General features: G+C 42.7%; 1 protein-coding gene across 1 annotated transcript in view; it reads left to right on the top strand.

Moving 5' to 3' along the window:
* Positions 1-22,588, top strand: part of LOC149284774 (headcase protein homolog) — a 36,070-nt gene that overhangs the window by 2,184 nt on the left and 11,298 nt on the right. The window lies entirely within an intron of this gene.

Genomic DNA, 22,588 nt, shown 5'->3' with positions numbered 1-22,588 from the left:
CACCATAATTTGTGGTTGCTGCAGCACTACATCTCCCATCCTCCTCAGCCAGCCCCTTAGCTGAAATAGCATTATGGGAGATGTAGTCCTGCAGCAGCTGGAGGGCCGCAGGTTCGACGCCCCTGCCATAGGTGGTATCACCGTTCTCAGGAGATGTTGCTGAACACGTATTGGGGTCATGTTTGAGAGTGACGTATACCAAGAGAAAAAATATATGGCTTGATTGGAGTAAATTGACTGACTTCAAATATTTCCCAAATAGGACATGGGGTAAGATCACCAGATTTGGGAAAAAATTGTTTTGAAATAGCAAAACACTACTTGAACTTATTGCCATATAACGTGCTAAAAAACCCCATGAAAACGTTGAGTTTTGAGTTTAGAAATACCATTAGTCTATTTAGCAGTTTTTTTCATTGGCTTTTTTTAGATGAATAAAATTGAGTGCTTTTATTCAATTTCACCACATTGTATTGATTTTTAATAGGAAATTAGATTATATAATCAAAATAATGGTATCTAAAGAGATCTCATGTTCTGGGGGGGGTGGATATACAACTTGTGTTAGTATGCTAAACAAGAGAGCAGAAAATTACAGCTGAACACGAGCACCACATACAGTGGGGCAAAAAAGTATTTAGTCAGCCACCAATTGTGCAAGTTCTCCCACTTAAAAAGATGAGAGAGGTCTGTAATTTTCACCATAGGTACACTTCAACTATGAGAGACTGAATGGGGGGAAATAATATAGGAAATCGCATTGTAGGATTTTGAAAGAATTTATTTGCAAATTATGGGGGAAAATAAGTATTTGGTCAATAACAAAAGTTCATATGAATACTTTGTTATATTCCCTTTGTTGGTAATGACAGAGGTCAAACGTTTTCTGTAAGTCTTCACAAGGTTTTCACACACTGTTGCTGGTATTTTGGACCATTCCTCCATGCAGATCTCCTCTAGAGCAGTGATGTTTTGGGGCTGTCGCTGGGCAACACGGACTTTCAACTCCCTCCAAAGGTTTTCTATGGGGTTGAGATCTGGAGACTGGCTAGGCCACTCCAGGACCTTGAAATGCTTCTTACGAAGCCACTCCTTCGTTGCCCGGGCGGTGTGTTTGGGATCATTGTCATGCTGAAAGACCCAGCCACGTTTCACCTTCAATGCCCTTGCTGATGGAAGGAGGTTGTCGCTCAGAATCTCACGATACATGGCCCCATTCTTTCCTTCCTTTACACGGATCAGTCGTCCTGGTCCCTTTGCAGAAAAACAGCCCCAAAGCATGATGTTTCCACCCCCATGCTTCACCATAGGTATGGTGCAACTCAGCATTCTTTCTCCTCCAAACATGACGAGTTGAGTTTCTACCAAAAAGTTCTACCTTGGTTTCATCTGACCATATGACATTCGCCCAATCCTCTTCTGGATCATCCAAATGCTCTCTAGCAAACTTCAGACGGGCCCGGACATGTACTGGCTTAAGCAGGGGGACACGTCTGGCACTGCATGATTTGAGTCCCTGGCGGCGTTGTGTGTTACTGATGGTAGCCTTTGTTACTTTGGCCCCAGCTCTCTGCAGGTCATTCACTAGGTTCCCCCGTGTGGTTCTGGGATTTTTGCTCACTGTTCTTGTGATCGTTTTGACACCACGGGGTGAGATCTTGCGTGGAGCCCCAGATCGAGGGAGATACAGTGGTCTTGTATGTCTTCAATTTTCGAATAATTGCTCCCACAGTCGATTTCTTCACACCAAGCTGCTTGCCTATTGCAGATTCAGTCTTCCCAGCCTGGTGCAGGTCTACAATTTTGTTTCTCGTGTCCTTCGACAGCTCTTTGGTCTTGGCCAGAGTGTGACTGTTTGAGATTGTGGACAGGTGTCTTTTATACTGATAACAAGTTCAAACCGATGCCATTAATACAGGTAATGAGTGGAGGACAGAGGAGACTCTTAAAGAAGATGTTACAGGTCTGTGAGAGCCAGATATCTTGCTTGTTTGTAGGTGACCAAATACTTATTTTACCGAGGAATTTACCAATTAATTCATTAGAAATCCTACAATGTGATTTCCTGTATTCTTTCCCCCATTCTGTCTCTCATAGTTGATATGTACCTATGGTGAAAATTACAGGCCTCTCTCATCTTTTTAAGTGGGAGAACTTTCACAGTTGGTGGCTGACTAAATACTTTTTTGCCCCAGTTTAAATGTTAAAACAGCCTCGGCCATGGAGGGTACAAAAAGAAAACCGCCCTGTCCTTAAGGGGTTAATGATCATACAAAACACTTGTCAGCCCATCTTTACAATTTTAAGTTATTGAAAAATCATCCCTTTGTTTGCTTTTAGTCAAAAATTGCAGAAATTTACAGTATCTCACAAAAGTGAGTACACCCCTGACATTTTTGTAAATATTTTATTACCGTATTTGCTCGATTATAAGACGACCCTGATTATAAGAAGACCCCCCCAAATTTTGAGTATTTTGGAAAAAAGAAAAAGCCTGAATATAAGACTACCCTATAGGAAAAAAGTTTTACTAGTAAATATTCGCATGTAAACTATTTTTTCATATTTAACAAAAACTATGATTGAGAAAAATGCATTTTTGTTTTTATCTCCTTTTATTTCTCAACCTGTCCCCAGTTATGCCACTCTGCCCTCTAGATATGCCTTATACCCCCCTATATGCCACTCTGCCTCCTAGATATTCATTTTAACCTCGTATATGCCACTGCCTCCCTGATATTCCTTTTAACCCCTATATGCCATTCTTACCCTCCCCCGACTTACCAGTGCTTCCCTAGACTTCTCCCCATGATTCCTTGGTGTGTAGTGGGGCAGTCGATGAAGGTCTGTGAGATGCGAGCAGACAACCTCCGCGCTGCTGCCGGCAGAAGTGCCGGTAGCAGCGGGGGTTGTGTGTGTGCGTGCATCACACAGACCTCCACCGGCTGCCAGAGAGGAGGATCCAGGTCCCCTGCAGCGCTGCGGGGATCTGGATCCTAGTCTTGTGATCAGACCTCTATTTGAGGTCTGATCAGAAGATGACCTTGAATATAAGACGATGGTTATTTTTCTGGAAAAAAAACTCGTCTTATAATTGAGCAAAGACGGTATATCTTTTCATGTGACAACACTGAAGAAATTACACTCTGCTACAATGTAAAGTAGTGAGTGTACAGCCTGTATAACAGTGTACATTTGCTGTCCCCTCAAATATAACTCAACACACAGCCATTAATGTCTAAACCTTGGCAACAAAAGTGAGTACACCCCTAAGTGGAAATGTCCAAATTGGGCCCAAAGTGTCTATTTTGTATTTTGTGTGACCACCAGTAGCGTACCTAGCGGGGGGCGGGGGGGCGGTCCGCACCGGGTGCCGCTCATCAGGGGGGTGCCAACTTGCCGGCACCCCTCCAGAGACGGACAGTAATGTCTAGGGCTGCAACAGCTAATCGATAAAATTGATGATAATCGATAATGAAATTCGTTGGCAACGAATTTCATTATCGATTAGTTGAATCGATTTTTATCGATTATAAAATGAGGGTTTTTTCAAAGCAAATGCTCTGAAAAATACCCCTCGTGTTATAATCCGTTAGTGTGACTCACAGGAGTCACAGCAGCAGTTGCTACTTACAGTTCCTCCCTGCAGTCACTGCCGATTGGCCCGCCCACTTCCTTTTTCCAGTCCCTCCCTGCAGAAGAAAGAGAGGGGCGGGGCCAATCGGCAGTGACTGCAGGGACGGACAGGGAGGAAGATTGGCTCCGCCCATTTCTTTAGCATCGCCATGGCTGTGACACTCATCTAACTGTGAGTATAAAATTATTATTTGGGCTGCTGAAAGTTAGGGGAGGTGGGGGTTAATTTAGGGGCAGTTATAGTTAATGGGGTGTTTATGGTTAACTTAGGGGCAAGTATAGTTGATGGGGTGTTTAGGGTTAACTTAGGGGCAGTTATAGTTAATGGGGTGTTTAGGGTTAACTTAGGGGCAGTTATTGTTAATGGGGTGTTTAGGGTTAACTTAGGGGCAGTTATAGTTAATGGGGTGTTTAGGGTTAATTTAGGGGCAGTTATAGTTAATGGGGTGTTTAGGGTTAATTTAGGGGCAGTGGTGATTGATGGGGTGTTTAGGGTTAATTTAGGGGCAGTTGTGGTTGATGGGGTGTTTAGGGTTAATTTAGGGGCAGTTATAGTTAATGGGTTAATTTAGGGGCAGTTGTGGTTAATGGGGTCTTCTCTTCAGGATTAATTTAATGCTGAGGACTGAGGGTTAATTTAATTAATTTAATAAAGTTAACTTAAGGTGCAGTTAGAGGTAAAGGGGGGCAAACTGAGGGGAATCTAAATCCTGGGGGCAGTGAAGATTAATCCTGTATTTATTTATAAAAGTATTGTGTCTGTGAACGAGTCTGCAAATCCTATGAGGACACTATGGCATATCAGGGGGGGTATACGGCATACCTGAGGAGGACGGAGTGACATATCTGGGGGTATAAGGCATATAGGGTATATAAGGCATATGTGGGGAGGGCAGTGTGGCATGTCGGGGAGGGCAGTGTGGCATGTCGGGGAGGGCAGTGTGGCAAGCCTGGGCTCAAATATGCATAACTGGGGGGCAGGTTGGGGAAATAAAAACAAGAAAAAATTTTTATTCTGCCGTTTGTTTTTAACATCCTATGTTACTTTATTAAATAATTTAAAATAAATGAAAAATATAATTTTTTTTATCCGATTAATCGAAAAAATAATTGGCCAACTAATCAATTATGAAAATAATCGTTAGTTGCAGCCCTAGTAATGTCCGCCGCTGGAGGAGAAGGCTCGCAAGGGAGCGGTATTGGAGGTCTTTAACAGACCTCCGGCTCCCTTGAGTGATTTTAAGTCGGTTCCCTTGAACCGGCTTAAAATCACTCAAGGGAGCCGGAGGTCTGTTAAAGACCTCCGGTACCGCTCCCTCGCGATCCATGCGGCAACTGCTGCTGTGCGCCGGGGTTTGTTGTCAGATCCCGGCGCACAACACTGAAGCCGCGCCCACCGCCGTCCGTGCCCTCTGAACCGGAAGAAGACAGAAGAGGAGCGAAGAAGACAGAAGAAGAGGAAGAAAAGGAGCTTACTGCTGTAAGAAGAAAAGAGGAAAGGTAGGAAAGCATTCAGTGAGAGTGACAGTGAGAGTGGATTGGTATGTGTGGAATCTGTGGATTGGTATGTGTGGAATCTGTGGATTGGTATGTGTGGAATCTGTGGATTGGTAAATGTGGATTGGTATGTGTGGAATCTGTGGATTGTTATGCGTGGAATCTGTGGATTGGTATGTGTGGATTGATAAGTGTGGAATCTGTGGATTGGTATGTGTGGAATCTGTGGATTGGTAAATGTGTGAGAGTGATGGGTGTTATGCTGTACCATTTCCAATGTATTTTTCATTATATAATTATGCTCTAAAGTACATCATAACTCCCATCACTCTATACTGTTCCATACAGTGGCAGAGCTGGGAGACAGAGGCCTTGCACCCCCACCGCAGGACTCCTGAAAGGTAAGTGAACTTCAAAGGGGGGAGAGGGTAGATAGGGAGAAGGGAGTGAGACGGGGGGATAGGGGGTAGATAGGGAGAAGGGAGTGAGAAGGGGTAGATAGGGCAGAAGGGGGTGAGAATGGGTAGATAGGGAGAAAGGAGGGTAGCAAGAATATTGAAATAAAGAGTCAGAATGAGAGAGTGAAAATGAATGGATTAATGTGTGGATGAATTGTTTGAATAAGTGAGAATTAATGAATTTGTGAGAATGCATCAATGAATATGTGTAAATAATTTGTGTGAAAGAATAAATGATTGTGTAAATGAAAGTGAATTAGTGAGTTACTGTAAAAGTGTTTGTGTTAATCATAGGTGTATAGTTGATTTGTCAAAAAGGCAAAGATGGTATAAGCAGGGTGTTTATGGGACAAAAATGGCACAGGCAGGGTGTTTATGGGACAAAGATGGGGTACACTCGGCTGTTTGGGAACAATGCTGACGCATGCTAGGTTGTTTGGGGGCAAAGATGGCACGTCCTATGTGTGTGTAATTTGGGTGCTGGTCAGGTTCTATGTGGGCAATGTGGACGCTGTTTTTTTTGGAGGGTTATTAAAGAAAGCACTATTATATGTTCAGTAAATGTTATTTAAACGTATTTATTTTACTTATAAGTTATTATTTTATTTTTTCAGATTTCTTGTTGTTTACAGTTGACATACAGTTTACAAATTGGTGCAATAAATATTCTTAACATAATTTTGTAGATGTCTTTACATTTGGTGTGGGGGGGTGCCACTTACAGGATCCGCCCCGGGTGCCAAATACTCTAGGTACGCCCCTGGTGACCACCATTATTTTCCAGCACTGCCTTTACCCTCTTGGGCATGGAGTCTACCAGAGCTTCACAGGCTGCCACTGGAGTCCTCTTCCACTCCTCTATATCGACATCACAGAGCTGATGGATGTTAGAGACCTTGTGCTCCCCACCTTCCATTTGAGCATGACCCACAGATGCTCAATAGGGTTTAGGTCTGGAGACATGCTTGGTCAGTCCATCACCTTTACCCTCAGCTTCTTTAGCAAGGCAGTGGTCATCTTAGGGATGTGTTTTGGGGTTGTTATCTTGTTGGAATACTGCCCTGCGAAAGGGAGGGGATCATGCTCTGCTTCAGACCACAGGACATGTAATCCGGTAATCTTCCGCAAACTGTTTGCGGGCTTCCTTCTGGGACGACAGCCATGCAGACCAATTTGATGCGGTGTGCGGAGTATGTTCTGAGCCCCCACCCCTTCAACCTCTGGATATGACGCAGAGCACGTGCACTCAACTCCTTTGAGGCGAGGCCTGTTCTGAGTGGAACCTGTCCTGTGAAACCGCTGTGTGGTGTGCAGCTCAGTTTCAGGGTCTTGGCAATCTTCTTAAAGCCTAGGCCATCTTTATGTAGGGCAACAATTCTTTTTTTCAGATCCTCAGGAAGTTCTTTGCCATGAGGTGCAATGTTGAACATCCAGTGACCAGTGTGAAAGCGATAACATCAAATTTAACACACCTGCTCCCCATTCACACCTGAGACCTTGTAACACTAACGAGTCAAATAACAGCAGGGAAGAAAAATGGCTAATTGGGCTAAATTGGGACATTTAGGGGTGTACTTACTTTTGTTGCCGAGGTGTAGACATTAATGGGTGTGTTTTGAGTTATTTTGAGGGGACAGCACATTTACTACAGGCTGTACACTTACTACTTTGTCATTTCTTCAGTGTTGTAACATAAAAAGGTATAATAAAATATTTACAAAAATGTGAGGGATGACCTCCCTTTTGTGAGATACTGTATACCTCAAAAAATATTTCCGCTGATGTGTTTTTAGGTGAATGTAACAAAGGGCAAACTGGTGCTTAAACTATATTTCCTCTCAGAGGTCCACGGTTGGCATAAATACCGTATTTTCCGGCGTATAAAACGACTGGGCGTATAAGACGACCTACAACTTTTCCAGTTAAAATATAGAGTTTGCTATACTCGCCGTATAAGACTACCCCTCTACCCAGTATACAACAACCAGCCAATCACGGCAAGCGATGTACCTTACTGGTGATTGGCTGGTTGTTGTATACAAAGCCTGCTTGGATTGGGTGGGTCAGCTCTCCCAAACATATGCCTGTCCACACACACACATGTATAGACATACACTGCCCTCACACACCCCTTCCTTTACACACATATACATGTACACAACAGCTTACAAACACACATATACTGCCCATACACTGCCCTTACACACACACACTGCCCTTACACACACACACACATATATCTACACATACTAACATACGCCTGTCCATACATACACATTTATACACTGCCCTCACCAACACCCCTGCCTTTACACACACTGCCACTCTGTGTGTGTGTGTCCCGAGATGTGCCCCCCTCCCCTAGACTTACCAGTGCAGAGTCCCGGGTGTCTTGCGGGGCTTGCAGGGGACATCTATTCTACGCAGAACGGTATACAACTTCCGGCACCGGAAGTTGTATACCGTTCTGCACTGGTAAGGAGGATTGTTAAAGCTTACTGCGCAGACGTTCACCAGTGAGCGTAAACAACCTCCGCTGCCGGCACGTCTGCACGATGTGCTTTAACAATCTCCCTTGCCGGGACTCCCCCTGTGGGAATTCCTGGCAAGGGAGATTGTTAAAGCACACCGAGCAGACGTGCCAACAGCGGGGATTTACTCGCATCACCGCTGCTGGTGAACGTCTGCGCGATGCCGCACTCCCCCCGTGGAAAGTGCCGGCAAGGGAGGCTGTCTGAGCGTATCGGAGAGTAGGGTGCAGGTCCCCTGCATCACTGCGGGGGATCTGTATCCTAACCCTGCCAGACCTCAAGCTCCCTAATGTTGGGCTAGTTAGAGGGAGGTCGTGATCTTGCACCTACCTCGGCGCGGCCCTGAAGTCCGGCCCAGGGGAGGAGGCTTCTCCGCTCGCCCCTCCCCTAGAGATTTGTGATTCTCCAGTCCGGCTCGGTAAGTTTCAGTACCCGGCGTATAAGACGACCCCCGACTTTTGATTAGATTTTCACGGGTTAAAAAGTCCTCTTACACGCCGGAAAATACGGTATATGTTGTAAGAATATGCTATTTACTTGAGATGGCAACAAAGTTCTGTGGGTTTATCCATATCTAAATAAGAGGTACTTATTTTGTATGAACAATTATGTAAGCATCCGCTTAATGAATATGTATTGTTCCGAAACAGTGTCTTGTGTAATACTACAACAAAATAGGAGAGGGTTGCCAAAAATATTTAAAGATACATGTCTCAAAAGGGGTAAATATGCAGTGTCTGGGTCTTAAAGCTAACTTGTGTAAAAGATAATCTAAGAGATCACCCTGTGTGCTTAACTCCCACTGACATTTTTATACCAGACCTTGCATAATTAAATAAGTGGCAATTTACTTAATGTGTTCTAAAAAGGTAAATGATTGGTTCCTGCCAACTAATTGTGTGTAACAGAGCTCAGCGGTACACTATCACTGCTGATGTGCACTTCAGAACGGGAGAGCTCTCGCGTTGCTCCTCCTGCTGGCTGTTTGCAAGTATAGTAATCTGCAATGCAGGGCTATGGAGCAGAGCTATTACATTGTAACCAGAATAAACAGACCAGGAGGAGGAGAAAAATAGTGTCTTCCATACGAAAAATAAAAGAAAATCACAAAATATTAAGGAAAAAAATTATTGGGAGCCCAGTGGGGTCACAGTGATGTCACAGGCATAAAAAAAATGTCTGAGATCCCCAAAGGGATACTCTACTGGGAACAGTGTAAAAACAAAATGTATTATATATAATAAAATAGTAACATAAAGTGCCCCTTACCACTTCCGCTATGTAAGATTGCAAAAATGTTTTATGTATTTATATTTTTTTGAAAAGAAGGCCCTACTTCTAACAAATGTGTATAATTTGTGCAGGTTAATCAATGGAAAAGGGGAACAAACGTATGGTAAAAATGAAAAAAAGTATTTTAGTCCATGTGACCCAGTGAAGTGATCTGTCTATTTGAAATTTGAAAGCTGAAATGGCACATTCCAAATTTGACCCCCATGATGTCTGAAAAACATGACATAACCATGTGCATATCTGGGAACGTCTTAGCTCTGCCTACTCTGGAGCCTTTCCTTGCGGGGCACGGCCCAGACTGCCCGTTGACGTCCCCGGGCGGTCCCGTTGAGATCACAGGAAACATCCCCATTTAAAGGGAAAAGGGGTGGGGAGCGGGGTGTGTGAAGACCCGCGACCCGGAGGATTCCCGGAAAACTGGAGAAGCAGTGCTTCACCTGGAGATATCCGGGTCAAACTCGGAAAGTTCTTAGGAATGACCATGCATTTCGGATATTGCTGTACTCAGGGCTGTTGCTGAATGCAAATCAAGAATTGTTTCTGTATTCGCACATACCGTTGGAAAGAAATGTACTTTGGGTTGTCAGCTTTCAAAAAGTATCTCCTTTTGTTTAACAGTTCTAGATTCTCTAGTTTTCTTTTCTCGAGACTATAAGGGCTCAACTACCAGCATATCACGTTAACCCAGATTTAAAAAAAAATAAATCTAATCTAGTTTGGAAACAATGATGCACATTTTTAGCCTTGTAACTACCAAACTACACAATGACCAATAGTATATAAGCACCTGACCATCACACCTATTGCACATCACATCCAAGCTTATTGAACATCTTGTTGGGCATCACATTCTAAAACCATGGGCATTAATATGGAGCAGGTTCTAATTTTTTGGCTATACCAGCCTCAATTCTTCTGGAAAGTATTTCTATGATAAAAAGGTTTTGTACCGTGTTAGCCGTTGAGAAAACAGGAGAAAAGTATAGTTAAAATTATACCATTTATTGGCTAACTGAGAGTTTAATTGCGATATTTCGAGACCAAGTTGTTAGGTCTCTTCCTCGTGCATTAATGAAGCTAACACAGACTTTTCTAAATACAAAAGCACAATTCACACATTAACAAAGACTTTAGATAAACACAGAGGTATTGGGGAATTTGTTCAGCAGTAAATTAGCTGGACTAGCAGAGATCCAATGGAACAGATATGGTTCAATCAAAGCATCCTTGGTCAGTTTACTCCCTGGTTAGAGGGGCCATAAAACCATTTGACATATGCCAGATCCATGAAGGTGGAAAGCATTTCTGAAAGACAATTTGTGAGGTCAGGCACTTGGAGGAGAAGGCGTTGCTCGTAATCTGTTCCGTTTCACTCCAAAGGTATTCAATGGGGTTAACTGCTTTAATGGTTATTATTTTACACTACAGGACCATATCAGTTTTTGCTTTTCTGCTATATCCTTATTCAACTTTGATTTCCCACTAACTCATTCAGTGCATACAAATTATATATTGGGTTGTTTTTTAGGACAAGTAGGCCTTTCTTTTTAATGTAGCATGAAAATAAAATCTAGGTTTCACCTATAAAAAGATACATAACCAGTGCAAATGGAGGAAAAACAAAAGAAAATGTATTTACCGTATTTCCCCATGTATAAGATGCAAAAAAATTGGGGTTTAAAAACTGGGTGTGTCTTATACAGTGGTGTTTTTTTTTTTTTTTGTTTTTTTTTTCCGGATAGGGGGACCTACTGCTTACCTCTGTGATGCTCAACAGCATCTCTTGATCTGTCGAGGTCACACAGGAACCCAGTGGAGTCACGTGAATGTACATCACATCACATGACTCCGTTCCTGTTCGAGCAACACAGAGGGAAACAGCGCCCCCCACGGAAGTCTGCAGGCGGCGCCAGAAGATCTGCAGTTCAGGTAAGGGTCGGGGAGTAAATTAATGAATGTGTGTGTGTGATAGCATGGATCCGTAGGGAGGGGGCACAGGGAAGCTGAAAGTTATGTGCATGTACTGGCTGCCTGAGCATGATAGGAGTATCATGCCCAGGCATCCAGTACATAATATATATATATATATATATATAATATTTTTTTTTTATTTTTTTTTTTTCAATTTCGGGCCCCAAAATTAAGGTGCGTCTTATACTTGGGGAAATATGATAGGTTTCTCCCACATATTAACCCCTAAAAGGGCACAATTGCATTGCAAAGGATCAGCAACATTACTCCTTAATGTTTCAACTTCACAATAACAACATTTCCAGTGGGCTGGGGCACAAACTGACTTATGGCAAAGGTGGTATTCTATGACAGTGTCACGTTTTTCAGGAATGACCCATTTTACTGCCAGTTTTGTAAATGGAGATAGCATACCTATGTGCAGTTAGCAAGGGGTGTGACTGAACCACTTAAACTTAATAATTAGAAGGGGTGACCAGATACTTTTGGTCATAAAGTGTAGATGAAAAGCAAATATTGAAAAAATAAAATTTTCTTTAATTTTCCCCACATTTTTAGATTTGTTTATTCTAAATGATGATATAATAGGACAAATAGTTTCAGAAGAAAAGCCTACATGTCCTGATAAAACCCCCAGTATAAAATTCTAAATAAGAGAGGAAATTATGATTGAAAACAACAAAGCAAAAGTGTTACAAAACCCTTCAGTCCCTAAGTGTAAAAATAGTCAGTGTCTTTTTTTTTTTTACCACACAGGGGAATCGGAACCCAGAAGTCATGTGAATTTACGTCACATCACATGACTCCGCTCTATTCCTGCTTCCTTTTGTGCGGTACAAGAAAAATTTCTCCTATCATGCCAAGTCAGCCAGAACATGCTGGAACCTGGGTATGCCCGGGCATTGTAGGAGTGTGATTGCTGTTAACAATCATATATATCTATATATTAATATTGTTTTTGAATCTTTTGTCCAATTTTGGTGTGTTCACCACACTTATTAAAAGTAAGTAACACACCAAAATAGGACAATACAATAACAATATCAATTTATATATGATTAACCCCTTAACGTCCATTGCTGGGTCAGGCACGTCATGCAAAACGGTCACTTAACGACCTATGACGTGCCTGACACTTAAACAAGCTTAGAAAGTGATCAACGATCACTTTCTAAGCTTAAACGGTGTTGCTGTAATGCCTCGATGTCGGCCGCAGCTGCCGGTGATCTTCGCCATCAGCAAGATGGCGGCGGCCCGGGAAAAAAAATAATAAAGATGAAAAGATTCACTAGACGGTCTCCTGACCCTCTAGAGAACTCTGGCTCCACTTGCAGGTTGATTACAGGTACTGCATTCAACCATGCAAGTCAATGGAGCCCAGCTTTCTAATCACAGTGTGATTAGAAAAAATAAATTAAAAATAAAATGAAATTAATAATAATTAGAAAAAAAAATAGTAAAAAAACAGTAAAATGTAAAAATTATTTCCCTCTGATGTCACTATCAGGGGAACCTTCAAGTTGAAAAAAAATGTTAAAAATGTTTTAAAAAAGGCAAAAAAAAATTTAAATATATATATAAAAAATATATTTTTGTGAGCAAGTCCTAAAATTAGCACATTAGCTTAAAACAATTCTCGCATGGAAAGAGTTAAAATACTGGCATATTAAATGCCCATGGGGTGTCTACTTTTAAAAAATGTATGATTTGATGGGGTAAATTGAATTGGCCGGATTCAACAATGTCCCAATTAACATGGGGGGGGGGGGAAGGATGGCCACACATCTAATTTCCAATTAGAAAAATGCACACATACCAAATGTGGCCTTTTAGTTCCCCCCAAAAATGACAAACCCATGCATGTGGGGTATCACTGTACTCAGGAGATGTTGCTGAACACATATTGGGGTGTCGTGTGACAGCGGCATATACCAGGAGCTGTAAATTCATACATAAAGTAGGTGTGTGTGGGAAAAATTCACACACAAAAATGCTGGTGGTAAAATGTGTGCATGCAAAGAGTTAAAATACCAGCATTTAAAATACCCTGGGGTGTCTAGTTTTCAAAAATATATGGTTTTGTTGGGCACACTGAAATGATCCGGCTCAAAGATGTACCAAATAGGGCATGGGCAGTGGATCCCCAAATGCCAAAGTTCAACATTGAAAAATGTACATGCCCCAAATGTGGCCCTTTTGCCCCCAAACAGCCAGGCAAAATCATTCATGTGGGGTATCACTGCGCTCATGAGATGTTGCTGAACACATATTGGGGTGTTTTGTGATAGTGACATATACCAGAACCTGTTTATTCATACCTAAAGTAAAATGTGTGTGAAAAACCAAATGCAAAAAAAAGGACTACCATAAAGTTTGACAAAGGCTGATGGTAGAATTAGTGCTTGGAAAGGGTTAAAATACTAGCATTTGGAATACCCTGGGCTGTTTAGTTTTCAAAAATATATGACTTGATGGGGTAAATTGCATTGGCCGCTTTCAAAGATACCCGAAATGGCACATGGGGGGAAGAATTACCAGATTTGGAAAAAATGGCTATTTCAAAACGCTACCTGTACTTTTTGCCCCATAATGTGTAGAAAAAAGCAAAAAAACATAAAAACATTGGGTATTTCTAAACTCAGGACAAATAGTAGAATCTATTTAGCAGATTACCTTTTATAGATGAGTAAAAGATTTTTCAACTAAAAGTTTTTTCTAAATTTTTCACCATATTTTATACTTTTTTTAATAGTAAATAATATGATACAATCAAAACAATGTCATCTAAAGAAAGCCCTTCTTGTCCTGAAAACAACAATATATAATGTGTGTGGGTTCAGTAAACGGGAAAGAAGAAAATTACAACTAAACACGAGCAGCGCAGAAATGTTAAAACGGCCATTGTCACGAAGGGTACAAAAAGTAAAATCAGCCTTTGTCACGAAGGGGTTAAAGGAGCTACATTCAGGTCTGTGGACACCACTTAAGTCATTGTCCCTACTGAAGAAAAACACTAGATGTACTCATACTAATCACCTTGACCCTTTTGCCGCCGATTAGTACATCTGTAGCACATTAGTAGCCTTGTTGCAATGCACTCTGATACAGAGTAGGACAAATAATGTTTTAATGTAAAGTCCCTGTACCCCTCCTGTGAGTGGATTTTTTTTTACCGTATTTGCTCGATTATAAGACGACCCCCCAAATCTGAATATTAATTTAGGAAAAAAAGCCTGAATATAAGACGACCCTATAGGAAAAAAGTTTTACCAGTAAATGTTAATTCATCTAAACTATTTTTTTTTTTTTTTTTAATAAAAGCTATGATTGAGAAAACTATTTTGGCTTTATATCCTTCTATTTTCCAAACTGCCCCCCAGTTATGCACATCTGCCCCAGAAATGCCTTATACCCCCTATATGCCACTGTGCCCCATGATATGCCTTTTAACCCTATATGCCACTGTGCCCCATGATATGCCTTTTGACCCCCTATGTGCCACTCTGCCTCCAGAAATGCCTTATACCCCTATATGCCACTCTGGCATTTAGAGGGTTAAAAGGCATATTATGGGGAAGAGTGGCATATAGGGAGGTTTAAGGCATTCAGGAGGCAGTGGCGTATAGAGGGTTAAAAAGGCATTTCTGGAGGCAGAGTGGTATTAAGGGGGTTAAAAGGCATTTCACAGAGCACTCTGCCTCCAGAAATGCCTTATGCCCCCCCTTTAACACTCCCCCCCCCCCCCCAACTTACTGGTGCTTCTGACTTCCCTGTCATGTAGCTGGGGCAGCGTGTAGATCCCACGCACTTACACTGCAGCCGGAAGGAGGAGTGGCTAGCAGCGGTGCCGCACCGGTCGGGGTTGGCCTGGGCTCCCTGGAGTGACAGGCCCGGTTGCAATTGTGACCATGGTAGTTATGCTGAAGGTCAGTCTGGCAGCTGCTACAGGCCGGATAAAAACATTGTGGTCTGCGAGAGACCCCTGCACTGGAACATAAAAAATACTATGCATGTGGGGTATTGGTGTACTTGGAGATGTTGCCGAACAGTTTATTTTTTGTCAGTATGAATGCTTCCAATTTTGTTATGTTAAATCTGTTGTTGCAAAAAAAAATCTCCCAAATGTGCGAACAGGATCTAGTTCTTGTCAAAGGTTCATAAATGCATCTTTGATTACTTTTTGCTATCTGGTTTTCCATTTTGATGTTATGATACATGTTCAGATTATGTTTGAAATGCTTAGAGGTGGAGTTCCAAATAGCTAGTAAACATAAATGCCTGATCAGTTGAACAGTGTAATTTGTACCCTTAAAGGGACACTCCAGGTTAATCCTCAAATATTTGCATTCATGTTCTGGCACGTGATTGTTTTTCACTATTAAGTCTAAGGAGTAACTATGGTTGGTCCACCAATTGTGAAATACAAGTGAGGCTGATAAACAAGTGTCTAACCCCCTAGAATATTTGATAATAAATACATCTTTGCAGCTCGATTTATATTATGGTTACGTTTTGTGTACCATTTTATGTGTTCAGTTACAGAATGAGCTGAGCTGTGGACAGGTCTGTAGTCTCTTTATGATGTCAGTCAGATAATGATAGACTCAAAAAAGACAGCGCTTAAGTGGACCTAAAAACCAATAATTTTAATACAAAATCAAAACAGTAGAGCAGTATTCAACCTGCCCCACCAAAGGTTAAAAGATACACAGAGAGAGAATTTAAAAAAAAATAAAAAATAAATAAATATATATATATATATATATATATATATATATATATTGAGATGACTGTGCCTTGCCAGGCTGGCGCGAAAAAACAAGCAGGTTAAGCGCTGTCTTTTTTGAGTCTGTTTTTATCTTTATAGGCTTTCTCTACCTGTTGGAGAACCTGTACTAATCAAGACTAGCAGCTTTGTTCTCTATTGGTTTTGAAACCATTTTACTGTCTATATATCCATTTTTTTTATTTATATACATATGGCTGGTAACTATAATTGATATAATTCCATATGTCACTTATTGTCGTGTGGGGTTAGTTTTTGATTATTCCCCTTTTTTCTCTTTCCCCTTTTAGTGGGTCACATAAAGCACTGTATTTTTTGTTTCTTTTTAGTCAGATAATGATGTAAACAGGCTGTGATGAGCCCAGCTGAGAGTACAAACATGCTAAGGAGTAAGGATGAAGATGTTAAATCTCCTTACCATCAAGGTTTATGTATTAAGAGAAGCCATAAGATGGCCTGAAGCCAGACCAGAGTTTTAAAGTGACACTCCTAGCTTCTTCATGTTTGTCACCTTATTTATATTAAATTGTTGTCTTTAGCGTCCATTCATAGAAATCCTACCATATATGAGATACATTTAGTTTGGAGCAAGTGGGGGCAATAAAATGACAAACTACCAAATGTAAAATGCAAATTTTTAGTAATTTAAAGATTTTTCTAGACTCATCAGGTGATTATACATTTAGAGCTAGCTATTAAAATGTTAATTTTCAAAAGGTTTTTGGCTCAACACATATTGATAAGTTGTCCTGGTTGGTGGTACCAGAATCCTATGGATGTTACTTTTTTCTGTACATCATCACAGTATGGGCATCCTCAGAATGTTTTGACTGGGTCTTCCTCCACTCACTGAAACATATGTCTACATCTTTTTGTAGTTGTTGTGCTATTGGCTTTGTTGTTGCTCATATAGTTTCACATAGTTTGAGCTTGAGTGTACTGAACGTCAGGCTTTGTTTTTATGCTTTGGCTCATTAATACGTTTTCTATACTTGTAACATTTTTAGTGTGCATATCTGTTATTTATCTCTGCTCCCCTATTTAATAACCATTACATCTTCGGAATGTTTCAGATAGACCCTCTAGGTTAGTACTTACTCTAAGTGCTATTAAATTGAATAGAGGCAGACCTACGCTGAGCATGATGGGTAGATAGATTTAATAAAAAGAACAAAATAAAACAAAACACATGCCGTTTTTTAAGATACTTTCAGAATTCATGTAACACAAACAATTATTCATCCCTGTGACAGCCCCTCTGTTTATTCCCTATATTGTTTTGGCCCCATCCCTGTGTTTTTCCCAAGGAATAAGGGCTCACGGACCCTGTGTATCCCTAAGGCTGGACGAATTACACCTTCCTCCTGCTTGGTCTCTCACCGTGACCTAGCCATGGATTCATGGACCTGTACAATGGCTAGGAACTGCGTCAATGCTGCAAACCATTGCAACTATATTGCTATGGACATCCTTTGTCCCACCACATTACTCATTTGTTACATTAAGTTTGTAATGGGCAGGGCCAGATTAACGTAGGGGCTGATGGAGCTGCAGCTCCAGGCCCCTACCTGAAAATAGGCCCAGCGCCGCCAGGGCCGCCTTCAACGCAGGGCAAAAAGGGCAGCTGCCCCTTGAGCCCGCAGCAATCACGGTCACCGCAGCTGAGTCCGGGCCCACCACCCTAGGGGGCCTGGGCGAGCAAATTGGGCCCACTACTAATTAATATTTGTGAATGAGTATATGTAAATGAGTATCTGAATGAGTGAATGAATATGTGTGTGATAGCATGGATGTGTAAAGGGGCATGCTACAGGGAGGCTGTTTAGGTTCAAAGATGCCACAGGCAGGCTTTTTTGGGGGCAAAGATGCCACAGGCAGCTGGGGCCATCACATAAATCAATCCCAAGGGTGGGGCAGGCTGGGGGCAATAAACAAGGGGGCAAAAACACAAAAGACATGAGCAGTGTGTAAATTTAAAAAAAAATATACATTGTTAGTTTACCCCGTCCGGGTGTTAGTGTGGCAGAGCCTGTTCTGGTGTGTGTTTGGGTGTTGGTGTGGCAGAGCCTGTCCTGGCGTGTGTGTGTTTGGGTGTCGGTGTGGCAGAGCCTGTCCTGGCGTGTGTGTGTGTTTGGGTGTCGGTGTGGCAGAGCCTGTCCTGGCGTGTTTGGGTGTCGGTGTGGCAGAGCCTGTCCTGGTGTGTGTGATTGGGTGTCGGTGTGGCAGAGCCTGTCCTGGTGTGTGTGTGTTTTGGTGTCGGTGTGGCAGAGCCTGTCGTGGCGTGTGTTTGGGTGTCGGTGTGGCAGACCCTGTGCTGGTGTGTGTGTGTGTGTGTTGGTGTGACAGAGCCTGTTCTGGTGTGCGTGTTTGGGTGTTGGTATGACAGAGCCTGTCCTGGTGTGTGTGTTTGGGTGTTGGTGTGGCTGTGTGTGTTTGGGTGTCGGTGTGGCAGAGCCTGTCCTGCTGTGTGTGTCTGGGTGTCGGTGTGGCAGAGCCTGTCCTGCTGTGTGTATTTGGTCATGTTTCCTGGTACTTTACTTACTGTAGGAATAAAACTATGGAACTATTTAATTTTTACTTATCCAGAGATAAAACGCACTCTTGAATTTGTAGTCACTTCAGAGTACGAAACTCTCTAGGGCCAGAAATCAATGAGGAAAATTAAAAGTATTGTGTTATTTACTCTATTTCAATCTGCATATCTTATTAAAACGGCACTAAATTGTGGCTTCAGGCATCCCATGTATGATGGCTTTTTTTTGGTGTACTGATGTACTCCCAATCACATAAAATTCTATTTTATGCTATGTGCCTAGCACTGATGTTCTCTTTATCCAGTACACATGGATGCAGAGGAGTTAAGATTCTGTCTATTTTATTTATTTCCATAAAAAGGCCCAAAATCCTCAGAACCAGGCCCATGATGCTTTTAATCTGGCCCTGGTGGTGGGCAAAACTCGGTGGTGGTTACGGAAAAGGAGCTTGTTTAGGAACCTTGGTTTTATTACCAATCTTTAGGACCGGGGTTTACCCAGCTGCGGCTATTGAGCTCTGGCTCATCTACCACGCTGACTATTCCCGGGGAAGTTTCCGATGCTGTCGCTCAGGGTCCCGACATCGGATCGCGTCGCTTTTTGGAACATAACATCCATAACAACCCTGAGTTTTCCATTGGTCCCCTGGGATTGATGCTGCTCCCTCGGGATCGCCCCAAAATAGTGACTCTGTCGCCTGAACATTGCTGGCCATAGAACTGTGTGGTGATGCTGGCTGTCTAGTGGTTGATGAGATTATACCCCTAATCCTATCATGTTTGTGTGTATAAATATCTGTGCTGTCTTCAATAAACTCAGTTCTGTTCAGTTTCTACGGAGGAGCTGCTCAGTTCAAGTTACGGGTCTCCATCACAATCCCATATTTAATATAACTGTATTTCTAAAGATTTGTTTAATTTGCACCATATAGACCAGGAGTGTCCAAGTTTTTTCTGCAGTGGGCCACTTCATCAGAAGTGTATACGTGCGCGAGCCACACTTATTTTTCACTGTGAGAAAATATGGCCTTTAATAAAATATGCAGATTAAAATAAAGTAAATGACACAAAACCTTTACTTTTCCGCTCACTGATTTCTGGGCCTAGAAAGTTGTGTGACTACAAATTCAGGATTCAGGATAATTAAAAATGAAATAGTTCTATTTATTCTAGGGACGCACCAAGATGAAAATTCTGGACCAAAACCGAAAATTCACTTAGCCGAACCGAAAATGACCCCCCACCTTTAAAAATAATAATAATAAAAAAAAGCCACACTTTTAATAAAAGTTAGTAAAGCGAAGCACCACAATTGGATAAAAAATTCAACAATATGACTTGGCATGATAGGAGTATGATTGCTAACAGCAATCACACTCCTATCATACCCAGGCAGCCAGTAAATGCTGGAACCTAGGCAAGTCAGCCAGCACATGCTGGTACAGGGTGGCTGTAAGTGATGTGCAGACCCCATACTGCTGGCAGCATCAATACACAAGGGGAGCAGCTAGCCAGGTTTCAGCATGCACTGGCTGACGTGGCATGATAGGAGTGTGATTGCTAACAGCAATCACAGTCCCATCATGCCTAGGTTCCAGCACTTACACATCCATGCTATCACACACACACTCATTCATTCATATACTCATTCATTCACAGATTAATTCCCTCAATCACGCATACTCATTCAAACAACCTCCCCCACCCCCTTACCTGCACGACAGCTCTCTCGATGCCGCTCAGAGACTTCAGTAGGGGGCGCGGCCTCACTCTGCGTTCTCTTGTACTGCACAGAGGAAGCAGGACTGGAGCAGAGTGATGTGATATCACGTACATTCACGTGACTCTGTTGGGTTCCGCTTCCTCTGTGCAGTACAAAAGACCCCCCCCACAGGTAAGCAGCCCGGCTCTTATGATCCCGGTTGCCCTGGCTGTCGATCTCACGCGGGCCGCACCTCGAGGTCTCGCGGGCCGCATTTGACCCACGGGCCGCATGTTGGACGCCCCTGATATAGACAGATCTATGTGGTATGAATACAGGGAAGCGTTGGTCTTGAGTTGGTCAGAGCAGAGATGAATGCAAAGTAGTAAGTCTGAGCAGAGAGGGTGGGAAGGTTTTGGAAAGATAGGAGGGTGAGTTGGAAGAGCTGGGGTAAGGCTGCAGTTGGCAGCAAAGGGACAGGGAAGGCTACAGAGAACATTTGTCCTTGCAGGAATTAACACTGGATGGGATGGGACGCCGCACTCTGATTGGACCTTACTTTAAGCCCTGCCCTGTCTGACAAACAACTCCCACATTAACAAGGCTATTATATATTAGGTGTGTTAATGTTTCACTTGGATGCCACTTTAAAATTACATATTTGCCATTTTTTTGCTCAATAAAATTAACAGATTTATTCCTATGTTGTTGCATTGCATCTATACTAGGGCTGCAACAACTAATCGATAATCGATAATGAAAATCGTTGCCAACGAATTTCATTATCGATTTAGTTGAATCGATTTTTATCGATTATAAAATGAGGGTTTTTTCAGAGCAAACGCTCTGAAAAATACCCCTCATTATATAAACCGTTTCAGTGACTCACAGCAGCAGCTCCTACTTACCAGTCCCTCCCTGTAATCACTGTGACAACTGGCCCCGCCCCCTTCCTTCTCCCAGAAGGCCAGAACCACATGGCTGTGACACTCATCTAACTGTAAGTATAAAATTAATATTTGGGCTGCTGAAAGTTAGGGGAGGTGGGGTTTAATTTAGGGGCAGTTATGGTTAATGGGGTGTTTAGGGTTAATTTAGGGGAAGTTATGGTTAATGGGGTGTTTAGGGGCAGCTATGGTTAATAAGTGTTTAGGGTTAATTTAGGGGCAGCTATGGTTAATGGGGTGTTTAGGGTTAATATAGGAGCAGCTGTGGTTAATGGGGTGTTTGGGGTTAATTTGAGGCAGTTGTGGTTAATGGGGTGTTTAGGGTTAATTTAGGGGCTGTTGTGGTTGATGGGGCTCTTTAGGGTTAATTTAGGGGATGCTGTGGTTAATGGGGTGTTTAGGGTTAATTTAATGATGAGGACTGAGGGTTAATTTAATAAAGTTAACTTAAGGCGCAGTTAGAGGTAAAGGGGGGCAGACTAAGGGGAATCTAAATCCTGGGGGCAGTGAAGATTAACCCAGTACTTATTTATAAAAGTATGGTGTCAGTGTGATGCGAACAGGTCTGTGACTCTGAGGGGACTATGAGATATCTGGGGGTATAAGGCATATCTGGGGAGGATGGAGTGACATATCTGGGGGTATAAGGCTATACGATATATAAGGCATATGTGGGGAGGGCAGCGTGGCATGTCTGGGAGGCAGTGTGGCATGTCTGGGGAGGATGGAGTGGTGTATCAGGGGGTATAAGGCGTATCAGGCACAGTGGCATATGTGGGGGTAGAGTGGAGTGGAATATGTGGGAGGCAGCGTGGAGTGGTATATGTGGGACGCAGCGTGGCATATGTGGGAGGCAGCATGGAGTGGAATATGTGGGAGGCAGCGTGGAGTGACACATGTGGGAGGCAGCGTGGCATATGTGGGAGGCAGCGTGGCATATGTGGGAGGCAGCGTAGAGTGGTATATGTGGGAGGCAGCGTGGCATATGTGGGAGGCAGCGTGGAGTGGCATATGTGGGAGGCAGCGTGGAGTGGCATATGTGAGAGGCAGCGTGGAGTGGTATATTTGTATATTTGGGAGGCAGCGTGGAGTGGTATATGTGGGAGGCAGCATGGAGTGGAATATGTGGGAGGCAGCGTGTCATGTCTGGGAGGCAGCGTGGCATATGTGGGAGGCAGCGTGGAGTGGAATATGTGGGAGGCAGCGTGGCATATGTGGGAGGCAGGGTGGAGTG

Source organism: Sceloporus occidentalis, unplaced genomic scaffold, assembly GCF_023333645.1.
Source record: "Sceloporus occidentalis isolate IW3139 unplaced genomic scaffold, rSceOcc1.0.p SCAF_88, whole genome shotgun sequence".
Taxonomy (NCBI): domain Eukaryota; kingdom Metazoa; phylum Chordata; class Lepidosauria; order Squamata; family Phrynosomatidae; genus Sceloporus; species Sceloporus occidentalis.
Note: the sequence above shows the minus strand (reverse complement) of the source record. Positions and strands in the feature narration are given on the sequence as shown.